The following is a 13,276-nucleotide window of genomic DNA, read 5'->3' as shown; positions in this document are numbered from 1 at the left end:
CACAAGAATTGGAAACAAAGTCATACAAAAATCTCTTCTACACAAATGTTCACTGCAGCTTTATTCATAATAGCAAAAAAGTGGAAACAACCCAAATGCCTATCAACTGATGAATGGACAAACCAAATACAGTATATCCATAAAATGGAATCTGATTCAGCCATAAAAAGGAATGAAGTACTGATACATTCAGCAATATGGGTGAACCTTAAAAACATGCCAAGTGGCTGGGCACGGTGACTCATGCCTATAATCCCAACACTTTGGAAGGCCAAAGCGGGTGGATCCCTTGAACCCAGGAGTTAGAGATCAGTGTGGACAACATGGTGAAACCTTTTCTCTACAAAAAAAAAAACAAAAATTAGCTGGGTGTGGTGGTGCACACCTATAGTCCCAGCTACTGAGGAGGCTGAGACAGAGGTTGCAGTGAGCAGAGATCGTGCCACTGCACTCCAGCCTGAATGACAGAGTGAGACCCTGTCTTAAAAAAAGAAAAAAAAAATGCTAAGTGAAACGAACCAGTCACAAAAGACCACATATTGTATGATTCCATTTATATGAAATGGCTAGAAGAGGCAAATATAGAGAGAAAGGAAGTAGATTAGTGGTTGCCTGGGGTTGGGGGAGATGAGAGGAAAACAAGGAGGAGGGATGGCTAACAGGTGCAGAGTTTCTTTTTTTCTCTCTCTATTTTTCCTCATTTGGATGAAGAAAGAAAAATTCAGTTAGCTAAGGATTGAAGTCAACTAAATTTCAATTAATTGAAATGTTAGGAAAATTAAGTGTTTTTTATTTATACATGTTATAGTATTACTAATAGATGAATTTTTTAAAATTTAGAATTTTTAGCACATCCTTAGAATAACTTCTTATTCTGTATTAATTTTAGATTTTTGAAACACGAATATTAAATATAAAGTTAATTGTTTTAAATTTTTTAATGACCACCAAAAACAATACCTCCCTTCCTATTTGAACTGTCTTAAAACTCAGAGTTAAATTTAAACGTTAGCTGGGAAAAGGTCTATTTCAGGTTCTTCTAACTACCTGAGGTATAAAATTTCTTTTGAGGGTGATGAAAATGTTGTAAAATCAATAGTGATGGCTGGACATGGTGGCTCATTCCTATAATCCCAGTACTTTGGGAGGCCAAGGCAGGAGGATTACTTGAGGTCAGGAGTTCAAGACCAGCCTGGCCAACATGGTGAAACCCCATCTGTACTAAAAATACAAAAATCAGCTGGGCGTGGTAGTACACGCCTGTAATCCCAGCTACCCAGCTACAAGGAGGCTGGGGCACAAGAATCGCTTGAACCCGGGAGGCAGAGGTTGCAGTGAGCTAAGATCATGCCATTGCATTCCAGCCTGGGTGACAGAGTGAGACTCTGTCTCAAAAATAAATAAATAAATAAATACAATCAATAGTAATGGTTGCACAGCTCTGTGACTACATTAAAAAACATGTAATTGTATACTTTAAATAGGTGAATTATATAGTATGTAAATTATACCAAAAATAAAAGTTATTATTTAAAAAGCTTAAAGGCATATGCTAAGATATTATTATTGATGGAAAATACATGTGATATAACAATTTATGCAATAACAATAATCTATATTTAAAACTCTAAATTGTATTATCCTGGAAGTCAGGGAGGGAAGAACAGGGCAAAAGTAAAGGTTCTAAATTATTCACAAATATAGTGACTGATGAGACACTCAGATATTGCTTTACTCTTGATTACAGCAAAAATTAAAATATAACCATTGAAAACAAAGTATTAAGACCAAAATGTAATATTCTCAAAATCACTAGAATAAAGAGACCAGAAGGAATTATGCTTAGATGTTAACTGTGATAACCTCAGAACTATGGTATTACTAAGTGATTTTATTTCCTTTTCATATTTTTATTTTCCATGTCTTTTCCAATGAATTATTTTATTTTTGTGTGAGTCTGCTTATCTTTGTGACCCTGACTTTTCTAAAATCCAATTTTACTTACTTGTGTATTCACTTACAGTTAAATGTTTAGTTAATATATTCAGATAATTCAAAGTTCAAAAGACAGAAAAAGCATAGTGAAAAATCTCCTTGCTACCAGTACACCTAGCCCCCACCTACCACTACTCCAACCATGGAGTCTAAAACTGTGATCAGTTTCTTGGACATTTTTGGGGAAATATGTCATGAATATACATTGATCATTTTAATACAGATACAATTTAATATATCTACCTCACCTTATTTGCTATACTCACCTTGCTTTTTTTTTTTTTCCTGGAGACTGCCCCATATCAGTAGCTACAGAGCTTCATCTTTCTTTTCAATGGCTACATAATATTCCACTGTGTGGATGTAACATAATGTAACATAATTTATTTAGCCAGTCTCATGCTGACATAATACTTTTTTTTTTTTTTTTTTTATTGAGAGGGAATCTCGCTGTGCTGACCAGGCCGGAATGCAATGGTGTGATCTCAGCTCACAGAAGCCTTGACTTCCCAGGATCAGGCAATTTTTGTGCCTCAGCCTCCTGAGCAGCTGGGACTATAGGCGCACGCCACAACACCCAGCAATTTTTCTTTTTTTTTTTTTTTTTTGTATTTTTAGTAGAGATGAGGTTTTACCATCTTTGCCAGGCTAGTCTTGTATTCCTTACCTCAAGGAATCTGCCAACCTCGGCCTCCCAAAGTGCTGGGATTACAGACATGAGACACCGTGCCCAGTGCCATATTACTTTTATAACTGACAAGAACAACACAGGAATGTTAGGGGAAATTTTATGCAATTTTTTTTTTAATTTTTTTCAACTTCATATGCTCTGGATCAGTGTTTATTATTTGAATTTTCTTTTTTAAAAAGGATTATTACCCACTAATTTAAACTCATAGCTTCTTTTTGACAATACCAATTGGAATATTGCTGCTTTATGTATATATAGACTTTGTGGCCAGAACAGATGATATACATCTGGGTGGAGCCCACCTCAGCACCGCAAAGCCACTATAGCCAGACTGCCTCTCTAGATTCCTCCACCCTGGGCAGGGCATTTGTGAAAGAAAGGCAGCAGCCCCAGTCAGGGGCTTATAGATAAAATTCCTATCTCCCTGGGACAGAAAACCTGGGGAAAGAGGCGTCTGTGGGCGCAGCTGCAGCAGACTTAAATGTTCCTGCCTGCTGGCTCTGAGGAGAGCAGCAGATCTCCCAGCATAGGACTCGAGCCCTGCTAAGGGACAGATTGCTTCCTCAAGTGGGTCCCTGACCCCAGTGCCTCTTGACCGGGAGACAGCTCCTAGCAGGGATCAACAGACACCCCACACAGGAGAGCTCTGACTGGCACATGGTGGGTGCCCCTCTGGGATGAAGCTTCCAGAGGAAGGATCAGGGAGAAGTCTTTGCTGTTCTGCAGCCTCTGCTGGTGATAGCCAGGCAAACAGGGTCTGGAGTGGACCTCCAACAAATACCAGTAAACCTGTAGCAGAGGGGCCTGTTAGAAGGAAAACTAACAAACAGAAAGGAATAGCATCAACATCAACAGAAATGACTTCCACACAGAAACCCCATCTGAAGGTCACCAACATCAAAGACAAAAGGTAGACAAATCCACAAAGATGAGGAAAAACCAGTGCAAAAATGCTGAAAATTCCAAAAACCAGAACACCTCTTTTCCTCCAAAGGATCACAACTTCTGGCCAGCATGGGAACAATCCCGGATGGAGAATGAGTTTGACGAACTGACAGAAGTAGGCTTCAGAAGGTTGGTAATAACAAACTCCTACAAGCTAAAGGAACATGTTCTAACCCAATGCAAGGAAGCTAAGAACCTTGAAAAAAGGTTACAGGAATTGCTAACTAGAATAAACTGTTTAGAGAAGAACATAAATGAATGGATGGAGCTGAAAAACACAGCACGAAAACTTTGTGAAGCATACACAAGTATTAATGGCCAAATTGATCAAGTAGAAGAAAGGCTATCAGACATTGAAGATCAACTTAATGAAATAAAGCATGAAGACAAGATTAGAGAAATAAGAATAAAAAGAAATGAACAAAGCCTCCAAGAAATATGGGACTATGTGAAAAGACCAAACCTACGTTTGATTGGTGTACCTGAAAGTGATAGGGAGAATGGAACCAAGTTGGAAAACACTTTAGGGTGTTATCCAGGAGAACTTCCCCAATCTAGCAAGGCAGGCCAACATCCAAATTCAGGAAATACAAAGAACACCACAAAGATACTCCTCGAGAAGAGCAACTCCAAGACACTTAATTTTCAGATTCACCAAGGTTGAAATGAAGGAAAAAATGTTAAGGGCAGCCAGAGAGAAAGGTCGGGTTACCCACAAAGGGAAGCCCATCAGACTAACAGCAGATCTCTCTGCAGAAATCCTACAAGCCAGAAGAGAGTGGGGGCCAATATTCAACAATCTTAAGGAAAAGAATTTTCAACCCAGAATTTATATCCAGCCAAACTAAGCTTCCTAAGTAAAGGAGAAATAAAATCCTTTACAAACAAGCAAATGCTGAGAGATTTTGTAACCTCCAGGCCTGCCTTACAAGAGCTCCTAAAGGAAGCACTAAACATGGAAAGGAACAACCGGTACCAGTCACTGCAAAAACATACCAAATTGTAAAGACCATCGACACTATGAAGAAACTGCATCAACTAATGGGCAAAATAACCAGCTAACATCATAATGACAGGATCAAATTCACACATAATATTAACCTTAAATGTAAATGAGCTAAATGCCCCAATTAAAAGACACAGGTTGGCAAATTGGATAGTCAAAACCCACCAATGTGCTATATTCAGGAGACCTATCTCACGTGCAAAGACACACATAGGCTCAAAATAAAGGGATAGAGGAATATTTACCAAGTAAATGAAAGGCAAAAAAAAAAAATCAGGGGTTGCAATCCTAGTCTCTGATAAAACAGACTTTAAACCAACAAAGATCAAAAAAGACAAAGAAGGGCATTACATAATAGTAAAGGAATCAAGTCAACAAGAAGAGCTAACTATCCTAAATATATATGCACCCAATACAGGAGTAACCAGATTCATAAAGCAAGTTCTTAGAGACCTACAAAGAGACTTAGACTCCCACACAATAATAGTGGGAGACTTTAACACCCCACTGCCAATATTAGACAGATCAACCAGACAGAAAATTAACAAGGATATTCAGGACTTGAACTCAGTTCTGGATCAAGTGGACCCAGTAGACATCTACAGAACTCTCCATCCCAAATCAAGAGAACATACATTCTTCTCAGTACCACATCACACTTATCCTAAAATTGGCCACACAATTGGAAGTAAAACACTCCTCAGCAAATGCAAAAGAACAGAAATAAAAATCAAGTTTCTCAGACCCAGTGCAATCAAATTAGAACTCAGGATTAAGAAACTCACTCAAAACCACACAACTACATGGAAACTAAACAACCTGCTCCTGAACGATTACTGGGTAAACAATGAAATGAAGGGAAAAATAAATAAGTTATTTCAAACCAATGCGAACAAAGACACAACGTACCAGAATCTCTGGGACATAGCTAAAGCAGTGTTTAGAGGGAAATCTATAGCACTAAATGCCCATAGGATAAAGCACGAAAGATCTAAAATCGACACCCTAATATCACAATTAAAAGAACTAGAGAAGCAAGAGCAAACAAATTCAAAAGCTAGCAGAAGGCAAGAAATAACTAAGATCAGAGCAGAACTGAAGGAGATAGAGACACAAAAAACCCTTCAGAAAATCAATGAATCCAGGAGCCGATTTTTTTAAAAGATCAACAAAATGGATAGACCACTAGCCAGAGTAATAAAGAAGAAAAGAGAGAAGAATCAAATAGACACAATAAGAAATGATAAAGGGGATATCACCACTGATCCCACAGGAATACAAACTACCACCAAAGAATACTATAAACACCTCTACGTAAATAAACTAGAAAATCTAGAAGAAGTGGATAAATTCCTGGACAGATATACCCTCCCAAGACTAAACCAGGAAGAAGTCGAATCCCTGAATAGACCAATAACAAGTTCTAAAATTGAGGCAGTAATTAATAGCCTACCAACCAAAAGAAGCCCAGAACCAGATGGATTCACAGCCTAATTCTACCAGAGATACAAAGGGGAATTGGTACCATTCCTTCTGAAACTCTTCCAAATAGAAAAAGAGGGACTCCTCCCTAACTCACTTTATGAGTTCAGCATTATCCTGATATCAACACCTGGCAGAGACACAACAAAAAAAGAAATTTTCAGGTCAATATCCCTGATGAACATCAACGTGAAAATCCTCAATAAAATACTGGCAAACCAAATCTAGCAGCACATGAAAAAGCTTATCCACCACGATCAAGTCAAATTCATCCCTGGGATGCAAGGCTGGTTCGACACACGCAAATCAATAAATGTAATCCATTGCATAAACAGAACCAATGACAAAAACCACATGATTATCTCAATAGATGCAGAAAAGGCCTTCAATAAAATTCAACACCCCTTCATACTAAAAACTCTCAATAAATTAGGTATTGATGGAATGTATGTCAAAATAATAAGAGATACTTATGACAAACCCACAGCCAGTATCATACTGAATGGGCAAAAACTGGAAGCATCTTCTTTGAAAACTGGCACAAGACAAGGATACCTTCTCTCACCACTCCTATTCAACATAGTATTGGAAGTTCTGGCCAGGGCAATCAGTCAAGAGAAAGAAATAAAGGGTATTCAAATAGGAAAAGAGGAAGTCAAATTGTCTTTGTTTGCAGACGACGTGATTGTATATTTAGAAAACCCCATCATCTCAGTCCAAAATCTCCTTAAGCTGATAAGTAACTTCAACAGTCTCAGAATACAAACTCAATGTACAAAAATGACAAGCATTCCTATACACCAATAATAGACAGAGAGGCAATTCATGAGTGAATTCCCAACCACAATCGCTACACAAAGAATAAAATACCTAGGAATACAACTTACAAGTGATGTGAAGGACCTCTTCAAGGAGAACTACAAACCACTGCTCAAGGAAATAAGAGAGGACACAAATAAATGGAAAAACATTCCATGCTCATGAATAGGAAGAATCAATATAGTGAAAATGGCCATACTGCCCAAGTTAATTTATAGATTCAATGCTATCCCCATCAATCTACCATTGACTTTCTTCACAAATAAGAAAAAACTACTTTGTTTCATATGGATACAAAAAAGAGCCCATATAATTTTAAGAGCCCAGACAATCTTAAGCAAAAAGAACAGAGCTGGAGGCATCAAGATACCTGGCTTCAAACTATGCTACAAGGCTACAGTAACCAAAGCAGCATGGTACGGGTACCAAAAAAGATATATAGACCAATGGAACAGAACAGAGGCTTCTGAAATAATACCACACATCTACAACTATCTGATCTTTGACAAACCTGACACAAACAAGCAGTTGGGGAAAGGATTCCCTATTTACTGAACAGTTTTGGGAAAACTGGTTACCCATATGCAGAAAACTGAAACTGGACCCCTTCCTTACACCTTATACACAAATTAACTCAAGGTAGATTAAAGACTTAAACATAAGACCTAAAACCATAAAAACTCTAGATGAAAACCTAGGCAATACCACTCAGGACATAAGCATGGGCAAAGACTTCATGACTAAAACGCCAAAAACAATGGCAACAAAAGCCAAAATTGACAAATGGGATCTAATTAAACTAAAGAGCTTCTGCACGGCAAAAGAAACTACCATCGGAGTGAACAGGAAACCTACAAAATGGGAGAAAAATTTTTGCAATCTATCCATCTGACAAAGGGCTAATATCCAGAATCTGCACAGAACGTAAACAAATTTACAGGAAAAAAACAACCCCATCAAAAAGTGGGTGAAGGATATGAACAGACACTTCTCAAAAGAAGACATTTATGCAGCCAACAAATACATGAGAAAAAGCTCATCATCACTAGTCATTAGAGAAGTGCAAATCAAAACCACAATCATTTCATGCCAGTTAGAAGGGCAATCATTAAAAAGTCAAGAAACAACAGATGCTGGAGAGAATGTGGAGAAATAGGAACGCTTTTACACTGTTGGTGAGAATGTGAATTAGTTCAACCATTGTGGAAGACAGTATGGTGATCTCAAGGATCTAGAACAAGAAATACCATTTGACCCAGCAATCCCATTACTGGGTATATACCCAAAGGATTATAAATTATTCTACTTTAAAGACACATGCACATGTATGTTTATTGAAGCACTGTTCCCAATAGCAAAGACTTGGAACCAACCCAAATGCCCATCAACGACAGACTGGATAAAGAAAATGTGGCCTATATACACCATGGAATACTACGCAGTATGAGTTCATGTCCTTTGCAGGGACATGGATGAAGGTGGAAACCATGAGTCTCAGCAAACTATCACAAGAATAGAAAACCAAACACCACATGTTCCTACTCATAAGCGGCAGTTGAACAATGAGAACACATGGACACAGGGAGGGGAACATCACATACCAGAGCCTGTTGGGGGTGGGGGGCTAGGGGAGGGATAGCATTATAAGAAATACCTAATGTAGATGATGGCACGTGTATACCTATGTAACAAACCTGCACGTTCTGCACATGTATCCCAGAACTTAAAGTATAATAACAAAAAAAGAAGATATACATCAACAACAATTTTATTGAAGCAATTTTAAGCAATACATTTTTCATTTCCCTTTTCATTCCTCTTTCATTTAAGTTCCTAGGTATGTGTGAAATAATCACGTTAATATTTATAGTGCCACATTTTAAATCACAGTAGCACTCTGACAAATCTGCCTGCCCAATGGACAGAATGGGAGTTAACCAATCATCAATCATCATCAACCACAAATATGTATTTATTTATACCTTGTTTTCAGGATTCTGTTAGACCCTAGAGTTGCATTTATATTACACCTTTAAAATCAGCTTCTAAATGGGTTTCATCTCATAGTCCACCACAGCTTTTTTTTTTCACATTTTTTCCCTTTGCTTCAATGAGACTAACCTCTCCTTCTTCTAGTTCTATGTCTACCTTCTAACCTCAGGCTCTTCTTCCTCATTCCATCCTTAATCTTCTCCTTCTTCTTCTGTTCCAAGTATCTCTCTTCTAGGCACTCACTAGGCAAGCTCAATTACTCTCCTTGTTGACTCATCACCTCTAGATGGGTGATTTCTAAGTTTATTGCTCTCTCCTAACTTTGAAGCCCATATTTTTAACAGTTCCACTTGGTGACCTGCCAATACTTTAACATATCTAAAATCAAACTCATCCTACCACATAAACCTGCTCCTCTCTAATCTCACCCATTCATATATTAAAACAACAAATATCTACTGAGTGATAGTTTACATATGTCATGGTGCTAAGCTTAGATCCTACCCAAAAGCAGCTGAGAGTCTAGAACAGTCAGCAAGCCTAGTATCTTTGTTCAGTACCTTTATTCTAGCACATATTTTTGTTGTGGCAGGCTAAACAAGATAAGTAAAAGATAATAGTAGAAAATAAGACAAATAAGACTGGAATGGACTATTGAGATCAGAATATCGACCTTATTCTTCCTCAAGAACTGAATTCTTGTTTTAATTATAGGCTTAATTCTATCAACTTAATTCTGTATAAAATGGGGAGCTCCAAGAAGTTTTTGAGCAGGAGAATCTCTACATTCCATTTTCAGAGGTCGAATCTGGCTTAGAATGCATAAAATGAATTTAAATGGAGAAGTATTAGAAAATAGGTCACACAGATCTATGAAAGAGATTATCTTAATCTGAACACATATAGTGAGAGATTCAAACTCAAGGCTTTTCACAGCCTGGCTTTGACCAGCCTATAGAATTTTGTCTCAGAATACAATATTTTTAGGCTTGTCAGGTTTCAGCACACTGGACACTAACCATCACTGAATACAAGCCCCATCCTGCCCAAACTGTTTTTCAAGGCCTAGCTCAAAAACTTTTGGGAAATAATTTTCTCATTTCCCTCAGCCAAAATGAGCTGTTCCCACAGCATTTTATTTGTAATTTACTGATGCCACTTAATCATTCTCCTGCCAAGCTGTAAACTCCTTGCAGTAAAAGATTATGCATTATTTACTCTGGTTTTCCTCAAACTTGGCACACTTCCTGACATATATGAAACATCTTATTTAATGTTGGGTTATATTGGCACAGTGGAAAGTGCACTGGCTTTTGGAATTAGACTTAAGGACTGAATCACTCACTAGCTACATTACTTTAAGCAAGTATTTAACTTTTCTTAAGCTTAATTACCTATAAAATTACCTACTTCTTGCAAATTATTGTGAAACTTTGAGGTCAATTCTAAAAATCACCTATAAAAAGCCCCTAGCAAAGTATATGGTACATGGTGGGTATTTAATAAATGGTAACTGTAATTATGGCCCTAGGAATTTTTTTTTTTTTTTAGTTTCAAGTGAAACAGCAGATTTTTTGTACACAGTATAATCTTCAAACCCTTTATTTCCTCTTCAGGTTTAACTATGCTCAATTATGACTATCCCTGGTTGAGAGAATGTACTCGACAAACATCTGTGACTGCCTACTACATGCTAAATGTTGGGAAAATTTTAACAAAATGGAAAGTTCTCAGTGACAGGGCCTCCTCTCCTTGCCCGTACTACCCAAGAAAGAACATTGCTGAATTTCTGGGTCTCATATAAGATACCATTCTGGTACTATATAATTGCATCCTTCCTATATTAATTCAGAAACATTTATTAGCTATCCTGTAGCAGGCATTGTGCCAGAAACAAAATGGAGATGCAACAGTCCCAATCCTGAAGAAGGTATTTCATTGTTTCACTCGTGATAGTGTATCTTTGTTTTTACAACACAAGAGGAGCATTACTGAGTTTCTGTGGCATATATGCATTCTATTAACGCTGTATAATTTCATCCTTACCTATAGCTTTCTGTATATGAAACTGAGTAAAATCTGATAAAATGTTCCAGTCTTTAGTATTTCCCATGTTACTTTTTGGTTTGTGATCTTCGTTCATAGTAACTTGAAGATTTACCATCCAGGTGCCAACAATTCTGGTGAAGAAATAAAAGACATGTTGCTAGCTCATTAAAGTTTTCTGGACTTTCACCAACTAGTAAAATTAAAATTATATAGTAACTACTATTCTTATTGATAGTCTTTTCTTATTTCAGAATTCTTTTAGCAGTCTAAAGTACCTATTCAGCCATCTTATTTGTTTTGGTAATATAGCTAAGAGTTCTAAATCACCATATGTCAAATCCATTAGAGGTGAACTGTAGTCGAAACTGCGAAACTCTGTAACTTAAATGTAATTTCATTGTAATTAATAGAACCTAAGTAGAATCATGGAGTTAGTAATGAAAATATTTTAATTCTAGCAAAAAGCAATCAACCACTTCCTAAAACAATGTTTGTTTGTTTGTTTTTTTTCCTCTTTGGTTTACTCTCCTCCTCCTTTATTTACAATTTATTCTTACCACAGAACTAATAGATTAAGATGTTCTTTGTTCGGTTATACTTATAAAATATGACCCTGACATCTCCTTTTCTATTATATTACTTATACTTCTAATATATTGCTTATTATTATGCTATTTTTCTGCTTCCAAAATAAGGGAGAATTTGAATCTATGACTGCATAAATTTAAAAACTACCTTCCACTGATCACAGTTCTATGAATGGTTCAGTGATGATCTGAAATCTGGGTAAGTAATATTGGTACACAGGCAGTCAAACTAGAGCAATTGCTGAGTTCAAAAGCTAATGGCTAAGCATTGTTTCACAGACTGCTGTCAGTTCCGAAACACTAGATATGTATTATCCATATCACTTAACTATTTATTTATTTATTTATTTAGAGATCGAGTCTTGCTCTGTCACCTAAGCTGGAGTGCAGTGTGCCATCTCAGCTCGCTGAAACCTCCGCCTCGCGGGTTCAAGCGATTCTCCTGCCTCAGCACCCCAGTAGCTGGGATTACAGGCATGCGCCACCACGCCAGGCTAATTTTTGTATTTTTAGTAGAGACGTGGTTTCACCATGTTGGTCAGGCTGGTCTCGAACTCCTGACCTCGTGATCCACCCGCCTCAGCCTCCCAAAATGCTGGGATTACAGGCCTGAGCCACCGCCCCCGGCCTAGTTTTTGCTTTAAAAAAAAAAAAAAAAATCACGTTTGTATTCAAGGTGAGAAAGCTTCAGAATTACTAAGGACAAGGATTCTGACAGAAAGTTCAGACCTAGTTACAGATTCAGACACCTTGATAAAGTAGGAGCTAGTCTCCAGTATCTTAGCAATAAATACTTTTAAATGCAAGGCTTTCTGAGTAGAGGCGCGATTACTTGAATCTGGAGAGGGCGAGAAATGGGGAGGGACTGCTAACGGGCATTGGGGTTCCTTTTGGAGTGGTGAAACGTCTTGGAATCAGAGGTGACAGCCGCACACGATTGTGAATGTACTAAGTGCCACTGGACTGTACACTTTAAGATGGTTTTTATGTGTGAATTTCATCTCAATAATTACTTTAAAAAAAAGTGGGGGGGCTTATGTGGCAGGGATGGACTTTGCTTGGTGAAGGCCCCTACCGTACGGTGCCCAGACATCTGCAGCGAGGTCAGTGAGGAGCACTCCCACCTCACACAAAGCCATATGAAAACTTAACAGATTTCCCTCAGCTGAATCCCCGTTTTCAATAACCGCCAATTAGCCAACATTTAACAACATACTGTACTCATTTCTGTATGGGAAAATAGCGAAATATTCATCAAAACCTTTAGAAAGCAGCATCACCGGCCACCTAGAAATCCCCTACGCGCAATAGAGAACACCAGAGTGGAAATGGTAGAAGCCATTTTTTAAGGTTTTTGTCCTGGGTGGAGAGTATTCGTGAGGATTCAGTCAGCCTGAAATATTACATTTAAACACAGGTGCCTAGTTACGATGATACATTTGCCAGTAGGGCAGCGTCGTGAAAGGCAAAAAGCCCTCTAAGCCACCTCCTGTGGCGACCAAGCTCTCAGTCAACGCTCACCGCCATACTCATCCGCGGGAACGCTCCCTCCACCAGCCAAAGGCGGGGCCTCCGAGGGCACTCCCGCCACACAGCGCGAATTGAGCTTCCGGGCTTCCTGGGAATTGTAGTTTTAATCACCGACACATCTTTGTTATTCGGGCCAGTATGCGGTGACTCAGAAAACTACAATTCCCAAAGTGCCCCGGG

At 38.1% G+C, this 13,276-nt stretch overlaps 1 protein-coding gene and 1 long non-coding RNA gene across 6 annotated transcripts in view; one reads left to right on the top strand and one right to left on the bottom strand.

Moving 5' to 3' along the window:
* The window catches only part of LOC139357502 (uncharacterized), a 125,895-nt gene extending 115,227 nt beyond the window's left edge, over positions 1–10,668 (top strand). The window contains exon 3 of the long non-coding RNA XR_011610796.1: positions 10,547–10,668. This is a non-coding gene — a long non-coding RNA (uncharacterized lncRNA). The remainder of the gene's footprint in view (positions 1–10,546) is intronic.
* Positions 1–13,225, bottom strand: part of LOC105486943 (SRY-box transcription factor 6) — an 806,217-nt gene extending 792,992 nt beyond the window's left edge. For 4 of the 5 annotated variants that reach the window (XM_024794517.2, XM_071075039.1, XM_071075037.1 and 1 more), the window contains exons 1-2: positions 13,088–13,225; positions 10,977–11,110 (exon numbers count right to left, since the gene is read on the bottom strand). The gene's annotated coding sequence lies outside the window, so the exon portion shown is untranslated. Of the gene's footprint in view, positions 1–10,976; positions 11,111–12,827 lie in introns of all 5 variants that reach the window. The other variant, XM_071075038.1, reaches the window with a different exon arrangement.
* Between the last annotated feature and the right edge of the window lie 51 nt (positions 13,226–13,276).

This window comes from Macaca nemestrina, chromosome 12, assembly GCF_043159975.1.
Source record: "Macaca nemestrina isolate mMacNem1 chromosome 12, mMacNem.hap1, whole genome shotgun sequence".
NCBI lineage: Eukaryota > Metazoa > Chordata > Mammalia > Primates > Cercopithecidae > Macaca > Macaca nemestrina.
Note: the sequence above shows the minus strand (reverse complement) of the source record. Positions and strands in the feature narration are given on the sequence as shown.